The sequence below is a fragment of the Tenrec ecaudatus genome, chromosome 7 (assembly GCF_050624435.1).
Source record: "Tenrec ecaudatus isolate mTenEca1 chromosome 7, mTenEca1.hap1, whole genome shotgun sequence".
In the NCBI taxonomy this organism is placed as follows: domain Eukaryota; kingdom Metazoa; phylum Chordata; class Mammalia; order Afrosoricida; family Tenrecidae; genus Tenrec; species Tenrec ecaudatus.
Window position 1 is genome coordinate 94,719,128 of NC_134536.1, and position 10,077 is coordinate 94,729,204.

Here is a 10,077-nt window from a genome sequence, read left to right on the forward strand (position 1 = left end):
GTGCTTTATACAATTGATGTATGCATGGATTGTGATAAGAGTTGTATGAGTCCCTAATAAAATGTTAAAAAAAAAACAAACTAGGGCTAGGATAAGGTGATCAGATTTTAACATTCATAAGTGGGACACCACTGACAGGGGCGGGGGGAGTGTGTTCTTGATTAAAAATTTGGTGTATATGGAGCAACAAAATTTTCATAGAATGCAAAAATAGTATTGTAATTTTTAAAAATTTCAACATAAGTACAATTTATAAGTATAATACATTAAAATTATGTGTAGTATTATTTTATTCTTTGACATATTTCTCATTTGAGTAAATTTTTTTTAGTGGATCGCTGTCGTTGTTTAAAAGGTCATGAAAATTTTCACAAGAATTTGTTAAGTTATATTTCACACATAAAATGGCTTTCAAAGTCTCAACACTTAATTGTGATTTTTCTGATGTCCACACTTTATTTACCATAGAAAAAACGTGTTCAGTTGCAGCATTAGTTCCTGGTAAGGACAGCGCATATTCCACAATTTTTAGTGCATTATTGTATGGAACATAGTTTGTTTCAAAATGATGAAATATTTCTAACCATTTGTTCTCTATTGTGATTTTTGCTGACGCCTAAGATTTAACCTTTTCCTTATCAATATATTTTAATAATAATACCTCATTTAAAAGATCATTTTCAAAAATAATACTATATGTGAAATTTTGAGTAATATGATCGAATGATTTTTGCACATCGTTCCAATTAAGTTCTTGTTTTAATGTAATCCAATGAAAATGTTCAATAGCATTGTAATGTACCATCCACTCTTCTAAATAATTTATGCAGTTACTATAGAACTTTTTAACATGATTCATGATATCTGCACAATTTATTACACCTTGTTCTTCTAGCTGGCTTATACTATTACGGATAGTTAACAAAGAAAATTACTTTCTAACCGCTCTTAACACTAAAATTTTAAATTAACTTCATTTGCTACTTTGATTACCAAAATTTTGTCACCTTCAATAAGTGTTATAGCATTTTGAAAAAGAGCTGCTTGATTGTGTACAAACTCTAGCCAAATTTTTGAAGATTCTTTTTTTAAAAGCTCTTCTCAAATTCTAGGACATTTATCTTGTGATAGAAAGTGGGATTTCAAAGGATTGTGTATTTTCAAAATTCTCTTGATAGCTGGCAAAAGAGCTACCCAGCGCGTTTTACTGTATCCAAGTATTTTCTGATATTCAACTTCCGCAGTTTCACAAAATTCTTTAAGCATTTCAACATGCACAGTGTGTATATATAGAAATAAGAATATATTTTAATAACAGTATTTTCCACCTCTACAGGCAACAAATCAGCAGCTGTTTGAATTACATTATGAATTATATGCGCTGCACAACCAACACCAATAATGTTTTGATTAAGGTTTTTGTTTAATTTTTAAAAATATTATTTGTACCTCTTCTCGCTTTTCCTCCAAAATTTGCATGCGTGTTGTCTGCACAATATGCAATCATTTTATGTTTCAAATTGTTTTTTCCAAAATATTATTAATGGAACTGAAAATTATTTCAGAAGTATCGCTGGGCACAGAAACAAAGTCTAAAATTCTAATTTTTATTCCAGTTTCCTTAAAAAATCTAATAATGGTTGGAAATGACTTTATATCCTTATGATTAGCTGCATGAGAATATATGGATATAAAATTAATTTTTTCTAGATTTTTGTTTAATTCTGAAAATGCACATGGGGAAAGCACATTACACACAATTGCCTCGGATTTTGTTCTAGCACAGGCAAATTTTTTTGTTGTATAACTTTTTGACAATTTGTGATGTACAGTCCATAGATCAGAAGGCATGTTTGTGATTAATAGCATGAAAAGACATAAGTCCTTCTGCTAATGCTAATTTCTTTTCTTTGTCTCCATAAGTTGCTTTCTGAAAAAATTCCTGTATTTTGGAGGAATATGCAGCAGTATTTAAATATCTTTGATGTTTCTGTGTCTCCAGGTGCTTTGAAATATCATTCTTCCCGCCATACAAAATAGAAAATTCACCATTACATTTCTCACATTTTACCATGTAATCACTTTTGTTTTTTTTAATAAAAAGAAATTCACTTCTTATATCATCGTTGAATTTGCATCGTCTTTTCTTACTCATTATGTTAAAAATCTTTAAAAATTTTAAATTATATTACAAATTATTATATACATATTGCTTAAAAACACAGCATTTGGTACATAATTACATGAACACATTTTGTTAGTTTATAAATTAGATTGTTATAAAGTAACTACATATTTAAAATTATTTTAATTCTCATCCTATATTTCTTTCTAAATAATAACAATACTAACTTGTATTATTTTTTCTCTGAATTTGCTGTAACGTAAGTCGTAAGTGCCACTTTCAAGGCCGGCGCTACACTTTTTGCTGCCACTATAAAATAGAAATAATATAAGTACTGTCTGCTAAATTCAAGAAAATTTGTGTATTTATGAAATAAATAACTTACCTACATTAGCTGAATAGCTGATTTGTTCACATCACTTGTTTAACTAGCACTAGCACGGAGTATGATGCGTATCATCTGAGAGACAGTTACAAAGTGTTTTCGACGTTGCTAATGCCAAAAAATGCCATTGTTCATTAAGTCCAAACAATGGTGGTCAAATTTTAACAACTGATCAACAATGAGAACTTTGATAAGCTGTTCTCAATAATCAGTTCTCAACAATTATTTATTAGTTTAACATTATAAAATTAACAAAAATAATATAAAACTCATATCCTGACGAAAGAGCCACATGACAGCCGAAAACCACATCTTCCCTTTCCGTTCTCCCGCCGTTCCCAGCTTGTCGTGCATTGTTTCCAAAAATCGGTACTTTTTTAAAACGCCCCGGGACATGGGACAAATTGTTAAAAATTGACACTGTCCCCCCAAAAGCGGGACATCTGGTCACCTTAGTAAAGGGAGACGTCGAAAAGTGTAAAACATGACAAAATAATAATAATGTATAAATTATCAAGGGTTCGTGAAGGGGGAGGGGAAAATGGGCTCAAGTAGAAAGCAAATGTTTTGAGACTGATGATGGCAACAAATGTACAAATGTGCTTGACATATGGATGGATGTATGGATTGTGATGAGTTGTACGAACCCCCAATAAAGCGATTTAAAGGAAAAGTTAGAGTCAAGCTGTCACAGACGAGTACAGTGTGGCTCTGTGTGCAGATGAAAGCTGGCCAGTGAGTAAAGAACACCTCAGGAGAACGGATGCGTTTGAGTTGCGGTTGGGGCAAAGAATATCGAAAGTACCAGTGACTGCTAGAAAAATTGTATGGATTGTGATAAGAGTTGTATGAACCCCAATAAAAAGATTAATTAAAAAGTGTAAGGAAAAAAAAGATGTGTTTGACAAAAATGTATGGATTGTTCTAAGAGCTGTAAGAGCTCCCAATAAAATAAAATAAAAAATTTTTTTAAAAAAAGAAAAAATAATGAACAAATCTGTCTTGGAAGAAGACTAGCCGAAATCCTCCTTAGAAGGGACGATGGTGAGCGTCCCTCGCATCCCTCGGACCCGGTATCGGGAGAAGGACGGCACGCTCGCCCGGCGAAGGAAGAGCCGCAGAGTGCTTCATGAGATGGGTGGACCCAGAACCGCAACACAGGGCTGGAACACAGTGATTTTGAGGATGGCTCAGGTCAGGGACAAGATAGTTTTATTTTTTAACAAAGATAATTTTGTGGTTTAGCATATGATATTCATTTATTCTTGGCCTTTTGGCAAAGATCAAGTGTAGTATATAATCCTTAACATCTGGCAGCAAATTTTAAGATGGAAATAAAATAAAGAACAACCAATGTTAATTACCTTGTACTAGATACAAAAATCAGTTCTAAATGGATCTAATTCATAAGTGTAAAAGTTAAACTATGAACTTATGGAAAAATATACTCTGATATATACAATATAATTATTCTCCAAATATGTTGAACAAAATAAGCCAGATACAAGAACACATGCTGTATGATTTCATTATAGGATTTTTAAGAAAAGGTCTATTAACCTTCCGTGACAGAAGCTGGAATTAGGTGTAGAGTGAAGATTGCCTTCCAAGAAACCACTTTTGGGTTTATGAAAATGTCCTGCATCATAATTGTGATAATAGTTTCAGGGATATATACATTTTTAAAACTCATCAACAATCCTCTTTAAATGGGTACATTTTATGGTTTGAAAAACTGTACCTGCATAATTTAACAATAACAACAACAAAAAGCCAAACTTAGATACATATTAGTAAGATTGCAGAGCACATACAAGTAAAAAAGCTTAAAAGCAAGTATGGGAAGTTGGATATTGATTAGTTTGAGAGCTAACTGCTCACCGGCAAGAAAAGTAGAAAGCAATAACATATCTTTAGAAAGCTAAGAGGAAATGACTGCTAACCATGTTGTATAATTGACCAAATTTCTGCCAGAGAGTAGTGGTGAAATGTAGACCTCTTCAAAAGAACAAAATCTAAAAGTTTTTACCATTAGCAAATTCTCGCTGAGGTACTTCTCCAAAATAAATTGTAAGAAGAAAGACATTAAATTCAGAGAAACATAGTCAAGGCAGACTGATGTTCAAACAAAGCGCTAAAATATGGGTGAGCCTAAAATAAAAGTTCCTGCTTAAAACAATACTATTTATAGTGACCAAATTGGGCGTTTTTATACAAATATGTAATCATAATGATGAACAAAAATAACTTGCATGGTGGGAGGGGTGTTGAGTGAAGTTATTCTAAGATTCTTGCATTGTTTAGGTGATAGGTTGTCACAGTGATTAATTTTGGCTTTGTTAGTTACCTAGCAATTTTTAAAAAAATAAGGGTCACTATTGAAAGGACAGAAATAGAATTTAGTAACTCCCTTTAAAAAAATGAAACCTAAAAACTCTTGATTTGTCAGAAAGAAAGTAGAAAATGAGAATAAATGCAGAACAGGAAATATGAAAGAAGGTATAAACACATTCTAAACTGTAGGCAGTCACAAAGACCATAAAAGGGGCTCAGCTCGCCAGTTCAAGGCAAGCATTGTCAAAATGCATAGAAGAAAATGTTGAACAAAATTCATTTACATAAAAATTTCCTATTAACAAAGGATGGGGCAATTAAAAATAAAAAGGTGGAAAAAGATATAACATAAAGCAGCTGTACTTGCTATACCAATATTTGAAGAAAGAATAATTTTGAATAAAAATATTATTTGTCAGATCACCACATAATTTGGTAACCAAGGGACATGTTTGAAAGTGAGGGGACACTATTAATAATTTCCCAGGACAGCAAACATAAACCAGAAGAGTTTGGGGCAAGTCATAAGCCTTAGAATAAAGAGGATCACTATGTGATGTGCAAAAGTACAATTCACAGGGAAAATTTTAAAATTCTAAGTGAGTATGAACTTATTTGCTCAGTTTAACTATACATAAAAATAATTTAAATTATAATTAAAATATTGATCCTACCCTCCCAATATAGTATGAGAAATTTTAAGGCAACACTTAGAAACTGACAGATAACTAAAATTTAGCATGACTACCAAGAGTTTTAATAAACGACAGTTAAATAGTTTTGTCTTTGAACTCTGTGGCTGATTAAAGCTGGCTGTGAGCGAGCGAGGCTTTTTCTGCCCCCTTGACTGCTTAAAACAGTGGTGTACAGCTCATTGCAGGGCTGGTCTAAGAAATGACAGCTTCCACTTTTCATGTCTTGTTGACCGGAGGTGCCCATGATGCTGTGAAAACCATGAGAGTTTGGAGAGGCCATGCCAAGAGGAAGAGGGTTGCCCAGCTAGTCTTTAGGTATGCCAACCCACAGCCAATACCCCCAGCCACTTAAACCATCTGATGAAGAGCCCATAGCAAAGATTCAGTCCTCCTCTGTCCTGAATAAATTCTTATCACCTGCGGGTGAGTCGTTCATTCAAGGCACAGCGATTTATTGTCTCAATGCACAAAATTTGGGGATAGTTTGCAACACAGCAGTAGAAAACCTAAATAGACATATATTGTGTAAGGCAGGGTTCTCTAGAAAAACAAAACCAGGACACTCTTGATTATATAAATATAAGAGGGTAGGTTTATAAGGCATGAAGGACTCTGACAGGCAGTTAGTCCACACAGCAGCACAGAAAGCTCAGCTCAACTCACTTTCATGGAACAGTTAAGATACTGGAAATCCTTCAACTCATGTGGGCTGCCAGTCCAAGATCAAGGAAATAGACAGTGGAGTCCTCCCGAAGGCAAGGCAGGCAGGGTCTGCCCACAGGCAGCAAACAGCAGGGTGGGTCAGCAAGTCAGTAGTAGCTCGGGGGGTTAGCGAAGCAGGGCCAGATGGGATGTTGAACTCAAGCAGCGCAAGCGACAGGATCCACCAGCCTCAAGCTCAAGAGATATACGCACCAGCAGTGTGGTGAAGCAGGTCTTGAAGGAGCTTCAAGCTCTAACAATACGATCCACAGGTTGGCTTGGCCCACAGGTAGTGTAGCACACAGGTCAGAGAACTAGCTAAAGCAGCAACAAGCTCTCACCAGAGAGCAAGAGAGATGGGGGCAAGCCTTGCAGAGCAATTTATCCCTTTGCCCTCCAATCCCACATGTTCCTATTGCCAGGTTGGCACAGTAAACCTATCACATATATAAAACCATTGTTAGGTAACATGAAGTTGGTTCTGATACTAGCCATCCTATGCACAACAAAATGAAACACTACACAGTCCTGCCCATTCTCACAATTTTTCCTTTCCTTGGCCATCATTGTAGCCACAGTGTCAAACCATCTTGTTGAAGGCCTTTCTCGCTTTCCCTGCCCCTCCACTTTACCAAGCATGTTGTCCTTCTCCAGGGACTGGTCTCTCCTGGCCACATGCCCAAGGATGGAAGACAAAATCTTGCCATCCTTGCCTCTAAGGAGCACTCTGACTGTACTTCTTCGAAGACAGATTTATTTGTACTTTTAGCAGTCCATGATACTTTGAATATTCTCCAGCACCACCATTCAAAAGCACTAATTCATCTTTGGTCTTCCTTATTCAATGTCCAACATGCACATGCTTGGGTCAGGTGCACCTTAGTCCTGCAAGCAACATCCTTGCTTTTTCAATACTCCAAAGAGTTCTTGTGCAGCAGATGTACCTAATGAAACATGTCTTTTGATCTCTTGACTGCTGCTTCCACAAGCACTGATTGTGGATCCAAGCAGGATCACATTCTTGACAACTTCATCCTTTTCTCCATTTATCCTGATGTTAATTATTGGTCCACTTGTGAGAATTTTGGTCTACTGTACATTGGATTGCAATCCGTACTGAAGGCCGCAATCCTTAATTTTCAGCAGCAAGTGCTTCAAGTCCTCCTCACTTTCATCAAGCAAAGTGATGTCATCTACGTATTGCAGGTTTTCATGAGCCACACGTCATAATTGGAGAACTCAAGAGAAAATGACTGAATGAGAGAAGCATTCAAGAACTGGAAAAGAAGAACGAAACAGGGTTATTTGCAAATAATGATTTTCTACAGGGAAAACCTAATGTAAACAAAAGACAAATACTAGAAATAAATAAGATTTGGCATTTACATTTTGTGTTCATACATTAAAATTTTCTGAAAACGAACACAAAAGTCAAGTAGCAATGGATATAAACCAGCAATTTATAAAACAGTAAATGTAAGAAAAATCATCAGAATCACCAGTAAGATCATATCAAATAATTCACTTCACTGTAAAGTGAAAGAATGAATGTCTTTGACAAGACCAAAGTTCTTGAAGTGAGGGGAGTGATGCTAGTAACGCCCAGGAAAATCATGGGGCTAGGTACATCCTGAACTCAGACTAGATCAATGGCCCACCTCCACTGTGCCCCAGGGTCGGCAGCGCTCAGGTGAGAGGGTCCCCTAGGGCTCAAAGAGAGGCTGCTTGATCCAGAGCAAGGGGAACCCAGGGGAACCCTTGCACAGTGAACGCGTCTGCAGCACCGAAGACACACAGAAACACCCTTACTTACAGGACACCCCATCAGCCTTCCAGACTTTTATGTGAAACTAAGAAGGAAGAGAAGAGAAAAATAAGAGACTGGAATTCTTGCCAATACAATCATACATGGGATGGTAGTCTGATTTCATCTGCTTTACGGAAAATAGGTTTTTCTCACCTACCCACCACTGGATTTCTGCTTTATCACACATGGTCCACGTGTCTCAGTATTTGTGGTCTTCACTTCCTTCCTCTACCCTGTCCACCCCTGCTGGGCTGCCCCTGCCACAGCTCTGGGTTCACCTGCTCTGGAGGGGCACAGCTGGGCAGGTGGTAGGCTGCCCCCAGGCGCCCTCCTGAGGGTGTGGGTGTGGGGTAGAGATCCAGTCCGGGAGAAAAGGGTACCTTTTCCTGATTCTCTAACGCGCACACTCGGCTCCCAAATGGCGCTGCGCGCAAATATTCTACGTGCTGGGGCAGTTTCCTCTTTCAGACAGATGTCCGCTCGGACTTACTTCTGTGTTATGTAGATACATTTGATTAAGAGGCTAAGAGACAGAATATACAAATGGACAATGATCAGACCACACCTAAAAACAGAACTCAGACCTGCAGCAACCAGTGCAGGAAGTCAATCAACAACCTCTAAACAATCGGTCCCAAATAGCCAGGGCTTAATAATGGATTCAAAAATATTCATTGCCAGCGGAGCCCGTGGCGGCCCTGTCGGCTTTGTGTGCAGTGCGGGAGCTCCTGCGGGTGTACCCAGCGGGTGAGGCCGCGGTGCTGGCCCAGCTGCTGCGCTGCCTGCGTGGGCCGCTCCCGGAGGAGCCAGTTCTGCCCCACCAAGACCCGAACTCATGGCCATCATCACGGGGGGCACGGATGGCATTGGCTATGCCACAGCAAGGCACCTGGCACTGCTCGGCATGCATGTCATCGTAGCTGGAAAGCCCAGGACGTCTTGCTGGAAAGCCAGCAAGAGGAGACGCTGAACAAGAAAGTGTAATTCATCGTCTGTGACCTGGCCTCCCTCGCCTCCATCAGGGACTTCCTGTAGCAGTTCAAGGCCAAGGGCATCCCGCTGCACGTCCTGGTCAACAACGGGGTGACGATGGTGCCTCAGGGGACCACCGCCGATGGCCTTGAGGAACACTTTGACCTCAACGCCCTCGGCCACTTCCTGCTGACCAACCTGCTTATGGACACCCTCAGCGCGTCGGGCGACCCCGAGCAGGCGGCCGCGTTGTCACCGGGTCCTCGGCGAGCTCGACGTGGCCGACCTGCAGGGCAGGCAGCGTTACTCCTCCCACGGAGCCTATGCCCAGAGCAAGCCCGCCCTGGTCCTGTTCACCTGCCACCTGCGGAGCCTGCCCACCGCCTCGGGCAGCCCAGCCACCGCCACCGCCGCGGAGCCCGGGGTGGTGGACACCGAGCTCTGCAAGCACGTCTTCTGGGGCACCGGCCCCTCCAACGTCTCTCCGCCCAGCTGTTCTTCCGGACGCCTGTCTAAGCGGGCGCCGGAGCTGGAAGGCGTGGGTGGCCGTTACCTGTGCGAGCAGGCTGAGACCCGCTCCCTGGGGCGCTCCTGAGAGCGCGTGCTGCAGCGGGAGCTGTGGGCACGCAGCTGCGCCATGGTCTGTGTTCCCGACGTCACCCCCGACGTCTCCCCTTGACATCACCCCACGTCTACCCCGGACGTCTCCCTGACGTTTCCCCAACGTCTTCCCCTGACGTTACCCCCGACGTCACCCCTACGTCTCGCCCCCTGACATCACCCCAACATCTTCCCCCTGACGTCACCCCTGATGTCTCCTCCTCCTGACATCACCCTGATGGCTTCCCTGACGTCACCCCAGACGTCATGAGGGACTAGATGCCCTGACATCACCTCCGATGTCACCCTGACGTCTCCCCCTTGACGTCACCCTGGAGGGCATGAGGGACTATGCGCCCTGATGTTACCTGTGACGTCTCTCCAACGTCTCCCCACCTGATGGCACAGGGGCGGGGCTAGGCGGCCCGTCGAGGCCCTGGGCCAGGTCACTGGAGCC

At 40.7% G+C, this 10,077-nt stretch overlaps 1 pseudogene; it reads left to right on the forward strand.

Moving 5' to 3' along the window:
- Positions 1-3,551: 3,551 nt before the first annotated feature.
- On the forward strand, positions 3,552-9,699 carry LOC142452431 (polyprenol dehydrogenase pseudogene; annotated as a pseudogene).
- The last annotated feature ends 378 nt before the right edge of the window (positions 9,700-10,077 follow it).